This window comes from Equus quagga, chromosome 9, assembly GCF_021613505.1.
Source record: "Equus quagga isolate Etosha38 chromosome 9, UCLA_HA_Equagga_1.0, whole genome shotgun sequence".
NCBI lineage: Eukaryota > Metazoa > Chordata > Mammalia > Perissodactyla > Equidae > Equus > Equus quagga.
Genome location: NC_060275.1, coordinates 21,562,164 through 21,574,233, shown reverse-complemented (window position 1 = coordinate 21,574,233; position 12,070 = coordinate 21,562,164). Strand labels below are relative to the sequence as shown.

The 12,070-nt window shown below is 38.9% G+C and overlaps 1 protein-coding gene across 1 annotated transcript in view; it reads left to right on the top strand.

Moving 5' to 3' along the window:
- Window positions 1-12,070, top strand: part of RAB27B (RAB27B, member RAS oncogene family) — a 161,876-nt gene that overhangs the window by 62,894 nt on the left and 86,912 nt on the right. The window lies entirely within an intron of this gene.

Below are 12,070 nucleotides of genomic sequence, written 5' to 3'. Positions count from 1 at the left end.
AGATGCTGAAACAGAAGCATGAAGATGTAGGGATCAAAGAACTGGTGATGGCAGAGCCTAGATGAGAATCAAGGTCATGGGGCACCCATGCTTGGCCTGTCTCCACTGCATCCTGATGCCACCCCTGTTATAGCAGAGTGTGACAGTCTCTTCAGACAAGTGTCAAGGCAGAGAATAATCACATTCTCACTAAGTCTACCTACATTTGTGAAGTTTCTTTACCTTGTTAAGCCGTCAAAAAAATAGGAAAAGTATTGTTTGCAATGGCAACATTTCAAAGTACTACTTACCATGAAGAGGACAGGCCTTGTAAGTTTTGGAACTTATAAGTTGCTAACCTTCAGTTGTATGTGACATCATGATACTGAGCAATGGGCTTGCTCTGCTCACCGCAATCTGAGCCAATTAACCACGAGTTAGAGATCGAGATAGGAAGCTTTAATTCAATTAGCCAGCATAACCAGGAAGATGGCAGACTAATGTCCCAAAAAATCATCTTCAAAAATTGCGGAATCTTGGGGCCAGCCCAGCAGTTAAGTTCACACGTTCCACTTCAGCAGCCCGGGGTTTGCCAGTTGGGATCCCGGGTGCGGACCTATGCATCGCTTGTGAAGCCATGCTGTGGCAGGTGTCCCACATATAAAGTAGGGGTTGATGGGCACGGATGTTAGCTCAGGGCCAGTCTTCCTCAGCAAAAAGAGGAGGATTGGTGGTAGATGTTAGCTCAGGGCTAATCTTCTGCAAAAAAAAAAAATTAATTAAAAACATAAATTACAGAATCTTGAGGTAGTTATAGAGAGAAAATGGGCAGTAAGGAGGGAGTTTCTTTCAGGCATGATGGACTCCCGGGTCTTTCATTGTTCCATTCTCTGTCAGCTGTGATGGATACCTTGTAGGTGTGTTTCCCGCTTGTGGTCAGCTTATTCCTGGAGAGAAACTCATAGAACAAAGTTTTAATTTATCAAGCTCTCAGGGAGTACATAAAGTGGAGGCCATAACTCAGGAGAGCATGCGAATTTCTTAGAGTACCTGCAGAGCAGCGAGTAGTCACACAGTGGAGGGGCTGGGGCCATTTAGCGTAACAAGATGGCCTCACTTTTGCTCACTTACGATCGTATTCTACGGTCCAAATTTAATATCAAAGAGTTACTAATTGTTTGAATACTAAAGAATATTATTTATTTATGACTCTATTGTTTTTACTCAGAGTACTAGATAGTAATGTAGTATATCTCCACGTATTGTAAATTTCAAAAAAGTTTTAATATCCATTTTTTGAGTGTGTTGTTGACATTTAAGAGATTCGAAAACTTTGAAATCATCAAGAGGAGAGGAGATGAAGGCAAAGATCAAACTGTACATTATTTTCAAAGTTACATTTAATCACTCTAAGATCACTGACATAAGGAAACATCTTTTGTTGAATTTCTCTGGCAGTTGTCATTTAGAAGTAAAATAAAATTTCTATTGCCATTTGTTTTCTACCTGCAAATAATTTCTTACTTTAGGTTATGTTCAACACTACTTATAAAAGTGAAGCTTTCGATAACATTAGGCAAATATTTATTTTTTTAAGTTAAAATTGTGACTCACTTCCAAATTAGCATTAATTGACGATGCTAGAATTTTAGGAAAAATATAATAAGTTTAGATGTTTTACCTTGTTTTGTTTGGGCTACTTAATTTATCATCAAGGACAAAAAATGTGTCCTTTTCTAACTTAATGAAATTTTTTTTTTTGCCAACTTATTATGCTTTTTCTCAGACTTATAGAGACACAAATAAATCAACTGGAATTTTCTTATTTCCTAACAGACCAAGTAAAGTCTGATGTTAATGGTTTTGGCCCCTGCTTACCCCCTCAGTGTCCCATGTGATCTTATCAATAATATGATATTGTTTAAATTAGCTCTTGTTTATATGAATATTTATTAGTGGTAGGCATTTTCTCTGGTTATTGCTCAGACTAATGCCCATTTTTAAACTGCTGTCTGTCCTCCTAGGTGCTCAGACATAATTGTGTTAATATAATCAGCTCATGGACAATAAATAAAGTACTAAATCTGCAATGGCAATCCATGGGCCAGGTCCAGACTCTGACATATTTTTTTTGGCTCCTGGAATGGTTTTATTGTTTATTTGTTTTGTTCTGTATTTTAATTTGGATTGTTTTTCAGCATTATAAAATTGATTGCCAATATTTATAAAAGCCATTGTAAATCTGGTTTGCAGTTTTCTAGGGAAGACTACTTCCCTCTCTTCAAAGGCTGGAAAACCTGTCATTCCTGGGCCCATGTTGCTGAATCACAGTTCACCACTGTGCCCAAGATGCCCTATGGCTTCATGGCCAGCTCCACGTTTACCACTGCCTGTCTGGGCCCATTGACCTTTGAGCAACATTTCTAAACCTCAGAAGTATTGACGTTTTGAGCCAGACCATTCTTTGCTGGGAGCTGGGCGGCTGTCCAGCGATTTTAGGATGATTAGCAGCATCCCTGACTTTTACCTACTAGATGCCAGTAGCACACCCTCTACCACACAGTTGTGACAACCAAAAACATCTCTAGCTGTTGACAAATGCCCCTGGGGAGCAGGGAGGTCAAAATAGCCCCTCTGCAAGAATCACTTTCTTAGAGTTTGGGACCTCCAATCTGGATTGGTTAAAACCTGTAGAAGATATAGGCTCAGTCAGCGATTGTGTAGGTCACTTTGCACCGTCCCCTATTGAAACTGTCCTTCCTATTTTTTGAGTGTGGAGGACGGCTGCACAGAACTGGGAGTGAACTCAAATTTGGAACCTGTAAGGAGAAGGAGATGGAACAGCTGGTGGGCTTTCCTTCAGAATGGGTAGGCCAGGAGCAATCAACGATTAGGTGTTCTGGTCCCATTCCCTTCCCATTGAGTGAGACACTTGATGGTGGGGTTCCCTAAACAGCGAAGCCTCCATTTCTGTCAGCAGGATGACCACAAGAGTAAAGCCAGGAGTCAATGTTATTGAAGGTGCAATGAAGCCCTGCCCTAGCAGAGTTCACAGGATCCTTTTCTTTGCTACGGCCCCTTCTAACACTGTGACTGGAGAGTATACTTTCCCTTCCAGCAATAATTGCCAGTGGGAGGTAGGGAAGAAACTTCCATAGAGAGAGAGAATAAGGAGGTTTTACTTCTGGGCTGAGTAGAGTTTCTTCCTTCGTTTCTTTGCTTTGGAAGTTAGCTGGGGTTGGGGGCACTGTCATTGTCCCCTTGGTTTTTCTGTTAGCCTTCACCCACTGGCACAGTGCTTGCTCTTGCATCTGGTATGTGGTGATTGAAGATTCGACTTTTTCTGGAACTTGTTGAGGAAAGCTCTTCGTTTATGTCCAAGATGGGTTCTTTCTTGAGTGATGTGTAGACTGGTCAGCATGAATCAGATTTTCTCTCAGGCCAAATCCATTATCTCTATATCCTCTTGATATTTTCCAAGCTTCTTGCTGAGTAATTTTGCCCTTTCCTATTTTCCTAAATTGCTACCAATATTTTCTTTTTTGAAGAAGAAGAAGAAGATTAGCCCTGAGCTAACATCTGCTGCCAATCCTCCTCTTTTTGCTGACTAAGACTGGCCTTGAGCCAACATCCATGCCCATCTTCCTCTACTTTATATGTGGGACACCTACCATAGCATGGCTTTTTGCCAAGTGGTGCCATATCTGCACCCGGGATCCAAACCAGCGAACCCCAGGCCGCCGAAGCTGAACGTGCAAACTTCACTGCTGCGCCACCAGGCCGGCCCCTATTTTCTTAGTTTTAAATTCTTTAGTCGTTTCAACAATATGGGGCAAAGGGAGTTTAAACACATAGGCTCAATTTTCCATCTTGAAACCAGGAAAAGTTAGAAAGCCCCCGGCAGGAATGGAGGACCTTGGGATACCTTCTCTAAGGATTGTAAAGTCTAGCTGGAGTAGTATCATTCTGCAAAACTTTCAGTAAGCTTATGGGTGTAGTAAGAGGAATGGGCCAAGGTCTGCACATCACTCAAAGCCATTCCAGTCTAAAATCTATGTTGGTGGAGCACATGCAGACTTGGAAAGGATATGTTGGTGGTGAGCAATCACATGAGACATGGTAACTTAGCCAATGCCTCGCTGGCAGTCCTTTGCTTACATAAACATTTTGATTTTGGGTAGCACTCATTTATTCGTTTCGTATTCGTTTATTCAGTTAATATTTATTGAGTGCGTATGTTATGCCTGGCATTGGAGCTTAAATACATCAATGAAAAAATAATATAATGTTCCTTCTCTTATGGTCTTATGTCTAGGAGAAATAAATACAAAGCCAGTAAGCAAATAAATAACATAGTTTCACAGAGTGGTGATGCTTATCATGAAAATAAAGAAAGGAAGGGGGTGGCGCAGTACAGAAGATGAGAAAGGTGCTATTTTAGATAAGGCAGTCAGGAGGTCCTTGGAACGGACGGCTACTGGGCAGACGTCTGAATGATATGAAGCAGCAAGCCATGCAAAGTTCAGGAGGAAGCATAACCAAAGCAGGAGGAGCCTGAAGCTTGGCTGGTCAGAGAAAGACCAAATAGGCCAGTGTGCAAGCAAGAGTGGGATGAGAGAAGTCACATGAGTCCTTACAAACAAAGAAAGGAGTTTGGATATTTTTCCCTAAACATAATAAGTAACCAATAGAGGTTTTTAATCAGAGAAACCTGACTTATGTTATTTTGAAAAGAGCTCTCTGGTGGCTGTGTGTAGGGGGACAAGAATGGAGGCAGTGAGACCAGTTAGAAAATAACTTCAGTAGGCAAGCAAGAGGTGATGGTAATGTGCAATGCATTGGAGGCAGTAGAGACAAATAGAAGTGAACAGATTTGGGATGTTTTGGAATTAGATCATGCTGCCAGGCTGGCTGTGGGAGCTGAGCAAGAGAGAGGAACCAAGGATGACTTCTTGGTTTTGGATTCAAACAACTGGGTGGATGAAAGAATTATTCGCTAACATGATGGTCAGGACACAGTTAGGGGTTCATTTAGGAATGGAGGAAATCAATAGTTCTGGAAGGTTCAGATTTCTAATGGTGAAATTAATAATTTTGGAAGGTTTGGACTTGTGGATGTGACTGCCTTAAACAGGCATGAAGGATGGTGGGATTAGTCCTGATGAAGGGAAAGGGGGGTAATCAGCCCCAGTTATATCCTCTTCTTAGTTGGTGTCTTTTGGGCTCTTTTTAATCAAAGTGTGGTCGTCACCATCAATGGCCTGGCAGCTTGTTAGAAATGCAGAACCATGGGTCTCGCCATAGCCCTGTTAGTCAGAATCTGCATTTTAACAGGGTCTCCATAAGTGCCTAAGCACATTAAACTTTGACCCTTGGGAAGGAGTAACTGAATCTAATCATGAGGAAACATCAGACAAATTCAAACTGAGAGACATTCTATGAAAGAACTGGTCTGTAATCTTCAAAAATGTCAAGGTGTGTCTTTATCCCAACATGGTTGAAGAGTCCCTTCTCTGAAAAGACCACAATCCAGCAGTATTGACGTAAAAATCCTAGCACAGATAATCTGTGAGTTTAGAGATCATGTGCTCTCATGCCTAGAAAATGAAGGCAGATGAGTCTTAGAAAATATTTACAGAATTAAATGTAATCTTGAGGTTAACTCACCATTTACCAAGCAGGTACCTTTAGATGTTGTTTGAAACATTAGTTCCTAAATCGAAGATTAGGTTTCAAGAGACTAATAAAAATGCTTCAGAAAAGCATTTACTTTTTTTATTCCATTGGAAAATATAATTTAGGTCCCCAAATGCATGGATTGAATAAGTAAATACTGCTCCATCAAAATCATGCATTTGTTTCTCATAAGTTGAGACTAACTCATTACATATGAAATTGTGTGCTCATTTTTTGCAAGTTGCTCTGTTGTAGAGCATCTGATTTAGCTGCTTCATCATGACCCATTGTGATAAAAGGGACTGATGCATTCAGTCCACTTGATTTGCTTGCAAGCTGTGGGATTTCCTTCAGAGATATGAAACGCTTTGCCGCTGCTTCCTTTTTTGTTTCCGATGCCCACATCCTGTGCTGTGTGGAGAGTCACAATTCTTGACATATGTTGACAGTCGGTGCAGATAAGTGATGGACTCAACCTTGTGTCATGGACTGGAAACTGTGCTGGTATCTGAATCATCTGCCTAACTCAGAACCCACGTCTCAGGGAGATGAAGTCTGGTGTGACATGGAGATTATTGTGCGCTACCTTGTGGGGGTCATATAAGACTTTGATCAGAGGAGCAGTCTCTCTTTTTATCTTCTTGTTTCCCTATTCACTTTGATTTCAAGTGTATACAAGCATTGAGTATTGAAATAAAAAATGAAAAAATACAGCCTTCCTAATACTCTTGGAAACTGTTATTGCTTCCTTATTCATATTTTTAGGAGCTTAAATTTATGCCTAATTCAAAAGTTATTATTACAGGAATTATCACAATGAGAATTATCATACTAAAGATTCTGCAGGAGCCAGCTCCATGGCCTAGTGGTTGAGTTCAGTGTGCTACACTTTGGCAGCCCGGGATTTGGTTCCCAGGTACGGACCTATACCACTAGTCAGCGGCCATGGTATGGTGGCAACTTATATACAAAATAGAGGAAGATTGGCAACAGATTTTAGCTCAGGGTGAATCTTCCCCAGCAAAAAAAAAAAAAAAAAAAGATTCTTTAGTTCAGGATCTTTCTTTTCTGTTAGGTCTAAATAACTTAGGTGTTAGAAAATCATGCTTTCTTTTCATCAGTCGCTGAAATGTTTCTCACTTCCAATGGTGACCTAAACATGAAGAATGTGTTAGGAGTAAGTTTGCACTCACTTGCATGGACCTGAAGAAGAATAAACAGGCTTCTGTCAAAGAGAGGAGAAGTTATGAGGGACTGAAGCAGTGGCTAATGGGCATACTTTTATCACTACCGAGGCAGTCTCTGTTTCTTCAATGTAATTTGGAAAATATTTAAAGTTTGTTCACTCTAAGTGTTTCTAAAATTGCTTACATAATAAAATAGTGTAAAGAGGCACTGGTCATCCCTATTTTTAGGAAATAAATTTTCCACTGAAATAAAGGCATTAGAAATATTATTTATTTTAAGAATCTGTGGCTCTTTAATAGTTTATTAATATGACTGCTAATACTACTGCAAAGTATCTTCAGATAGAAATTCTTACAATAAAAAAAAGTGTGACTCTCACATCGCCCTGTCCATGTGCTTCATTTTGGATGCCTTTAACTCTTAGCCACTGGGGAACCAATGTGAGTTTCCCTGGAATCTGAAGGAGCAATTGACAACTGATACTGAGCTACTGAACTACAGCTTTTTCTTGGGTTAACTAGTTCAGGTCATTGCATCTCGTGGATCTCAAAGGAAATTTCAAGTCCCATTTTGCAATTTTTACATCAAAAAATAGTGTTCATTTAATAGCTTTTTTGCGCTTATCAGCTTTTCAGTTAGGAATTTGGCATTCTCCCTCTAGTTGCTAAATCTAAGGAAAACAAGAAGCCACCAAGATTGAACAATCCTGGCCGTCAGTGAATCAATAAGCAGTGGTAATACTAATCTCTATCAGTTCCCCAAAGCCATACCAATGAAACAGACCATCTGCAAAAAACTACCGTTCTCATTTTGAAACTCACTGAGGAATTGGTACATCTTGCTCTACCTAAACACCAGTTGGTCAGGTTTACCAAGGCATCTAAGCCCCCCACTCTCCTTCCAACACCTCTTTGTAGGAATTCTCAAGTTACTCCCTTTAGCATTTCTATGTAACCCTTCCTGTGCTAGGAACTTATCTTGCTCTCAAGGACCTTACAATCTGGTAGGGGAGAAAACACAAATAAATCTGAAACAATTCAGGTATTACGTGAACAATCAATTCAACAGAGGGCTTGTGATTGGCTGTATTTTTCAGAGAAAACTACTTGAGAAGCCAGCCCTTGATCTGTGGCTGTAGGAATATGTGAAGGACTTGAACTAGTCAAGTTGATGGATTTGGTATTCCAGGAGGGGAAAGCAGCCTGAACAAATATCGAAGTGGAAAGGAATTCGCTCTAACCGACTTTGAGGAAATTGACCTGATTGGTGTGAAGAATTTATATTAGAAATCACTGGATAAGAAACATCAGATTGTGAAAGTGAGGTAGTAGTGTATATTTAATGATATAGGAATTAAGAAGCCAAATTTTGAGAAATGGCAGGACATGATTAAAAAAACCCCACACTTCTACATTAAGCTAATTGAAAGAAACCGTACTGAAAATGTTGTCTACTGAGTGATTCCATTTATTTGACACTTTTTTTCCTGCTTTTTTTCTGCCCAGATCCCCCCAGTACATGGTTGTATATTTTAGTTGTGGGTCCTTCTAGTTGTGGCAAGTGGGACACGGCCTCAGGATGGCCTGACCAGTGGTGCCATGTCCCCGCCCAGGATCTGAACCAGCAAAACCCTGGGCCGCTGAAGCAGAGCTCGAGAACTTAATCACTTGGCCACGGACCAGCCCCTATTTGACATTCTTGAAAAGTTTTGTCTATAGTTTTGTCTATAGGGACAGAAAACAGATCAGTAATTGCTGAGAGGGTGATGTCAGGGAAGAAATTTTGAGATGATGAAGCTGTTTTGTATCTTGATTGTGGTGGTGACTAAATGAATGTGTACATTTACCAAAACTTGCAGAATTATACATTAAAAAGGGTAAATTCTACTGTGTCTACATTATACTCTGAAAAAATAGAAAAAATCTCTAGTAAAGACAAATATGGGTTGAAAATTGGATGATGACAAGAACAAATAGAAGAATTGTTAAAATTTAATGTTTCAATATATTAATCAAAAACTTCAAAATTTTCAAACCTATCAAAGAAAATAACATACATTGAATATAAATACGTGTCTGAAGACCATGCACGTGTAATTTTATAACATCTTTCCAATGTTTAACAGCATAGTTAGATTAGCTTTCAGGATGTTTTGTTAGTTATTATCAAATTAGGATGGTTAAGTGGGTAGGAAACATGAGTCATTAACACCATGTTTAAACTGTTAACGACTAGCAAAAATAACATTCAAAAAATTAGAGAATTACATAAATACCAAACTGCTCAATAGCAAAAATAAACATTCTAAATCTCTTAAAAGCAAACATGAGCAGGTTTGAGCAAATGGAATTGATTAGAAGATGATAAGCTCATTCTGAAATGTTGAACCACTTTTTGAGATTGGGTTAAATTCACTGGCATTTAGTTTTAACTTAACCTTTCTTTTCCCGCTCTGAGATATCACCCATCACGCGCAATGTCAGTATAGAAAAAAAGTTTGTTTTCATGAGCACCGACTTTGAGGCTAAGCCTTTTCTTGAGGGTTGAACTTTTCTTGTGGGAGCGGGCAAAGGCAGAGGAGATGGGAGGCTTTGTATAAGTCCTCGCCCAGTTGCCCGAAGAACATAACCTCCCCAGGAACTTGGGGCTTTGCAGAGGGAACCACAGTAACTTGACTCACACCACTAAGCCTACAGCCTTGGACGAAACCAGCTAATTTCTTAACAATATCAATATGCACATCATTTAACAGCCAGCTATGGAAACAAGCCCATCTTATCAACAGCGAATGTGTATCAGTAATGATACCTTTGTGTGGTTTAAATACCACCTGTAATGTCTTGCTCGTGATGGTTTAATAGTTTTGTTCTTAAATACTCAGTGGGGAACTGACCAAATTTACTAAGCCCTTTGTGTACACCTGCACTCACAAGTGAGCTGTGAAAACGGGATACCTCCACACCGGCGGGGGACACACTGTGAAAACTACCCATGTCTGACGTAGCAGAAAAAGAGTTCAGGAAAGAAATAAGACCTTAAAATTTGCCTTGTGACTTCACCACCTCAGGGGATGTCATCTGTCTCTGAACATAGGAATACATGGTACTTAGTCTTGGTCTTTCAGATCTTTTCCTCATCCCCAATCTGTTTGCATCTTTCAAAATAGGAGTTAATTTTACACTAATTAAATGCTACGCATTGACAAAAATTAGCCTAAAGTCGGAGGAGTTTCCATCATAACAAAAGTAAGGTATCCTATAAGAATAAACAAAATTGGTTACACATAATGCCATTGTAAATATTTAAATTTTGTTCATTATTTACTACATAAGATACTCTATGTCCTTTGTACTCATCTGGATAAGCTCAGTAATGCTGTGGTAACAAATCCCTGTATCTGAGCAGCTTATTTCTTATTCACATACAGTTGAGGCGACCCTTCAGAGCAGCTCTTCCCTGAGTGCTGGGCCAACATTCCAGGTTGCTTGGCCTCACGGCATCTCCAATTCAACCCACGCTTCCAGGATCACTGAGGCAGAGCACGCACCAGCTCAGAAATGTTCCTTTTGCAAGTGGTACACAGCACTTCTGTCCATATTTCATTGGCCCAAATCAATCATATAGCCAAAGCAAACTTCAAAGGGCAAGAAAGCGCCAACCTTCACTGACGCAGAAGTAGAGAAGCACTAGATATCGGGGAACTTTAGAAATCTCTCCCAGTCGTCCACAAGTAAAGGGGCCACCTGTCACCCTGTTCAAACAAAGCCAATATACTAGCGAATATGTTTTAAAAATGTATTAATTTATGATTCGTCATGCAATTCTTCACTGGCCAAACTAAATTAATTTATTCTTTCCAATCTATAGTTAAAAATGTAAAATGATTATCATGTGTACACACACAAACGCATATACATACCTTAAAAAGCTTCCAATTTTCCAATTGGAATATGCAGTCAAATATTTCCATCTCACTAAAATAACAGAATTAATATGAAATATTAATTAAAATAGAAAAAATATGACAAGTAGTCAATTAATATCTAACTGTGCTTAAAAATGAGAAGAGCCTATACTAGACCGGGAACTATGAGAAATTGCTAGAAGAAAGCAAAAGGAAAGAAGCTCTGAGGCTAAAGTGGTGCCACAGTGCAAAGATGCCACCCAGCATCCACAGAAGAACTTTCCTAAGGAAAGACAGCTCTTAGAGCAAATAGCGCATGATAAAATTTTTGAGTGAAATTTTCTCAATTAGAGAATAAATATTGGTTTAAGCCACCAAGGTTTAGAGTGATTTATGATAGTACATTATTCCAGTAAAAGCATAACTAGTACAAAAGCCAAGACCAAATGTTTGGGGGCAAATATGTTTAGAAATGTTTAAGAAAATAATAGTTTATTATAAAATAATTATTTACTGTAATACAATATCACATCTACTGAGCATCTACTGATATGCCATATAAGACATTATTCAAAAATTAAGTATAAATATTCTTAATGAAATCCTACATTAGGATGAATTTCTTGGAAAATTGGGCTGTCTTTCTTTAATTCCTTTTGGAGTACATTCATGTACAGATAATATTTTGGATTATACTGATCTTTAAAAAGCTTAAAAAGGTAGGTTTTACTACTAATTAATAATCTAAATAATTGTAATTTTGTTCTTCTCACTGTCCAGCTTTTCAGCATTTGTATAAGTTGAAGTTTTGAGAATATTGATCTGAAAATATTTTTGAAAATATACCATGTGAGAATGAATAAACATCTTCAGAATATAAAATAGTAGAAAGAGAGTGCCCTCAGAGTACCCCGTATGGAGGGTGTTCGTTGGAGGGGGAGGAGTTAAATAAAGGGTGATGATATCTCCTTTAAGGAGTTAATATTTAAGCCTAGTTTTATGTTTATTTTCCTTTTTTCACATAGCTAAAATAGTTCAATAGTTTAATTGATGTAAAATAAGATGCATATAATTAAACTGTACAATTGGATACAGTTTGATGTATGAATATACTCGTGAAACCATCTCCACAGCAAAGACAGTGAACACATCCATCGTCTTCAACGTTTCCTCCTGCCCATTTGTAACCCCTTCCACATAAACTCGTTCACTTTTTAGTAAAATTAAACTTTCAGGTGCCATTGTGGGGCCTCTCAATTAGTAGGCTCCCGATAAATTTGGTTGAACAAAACTTCATTCTAGGGAATACTGTGCTTTCTTATT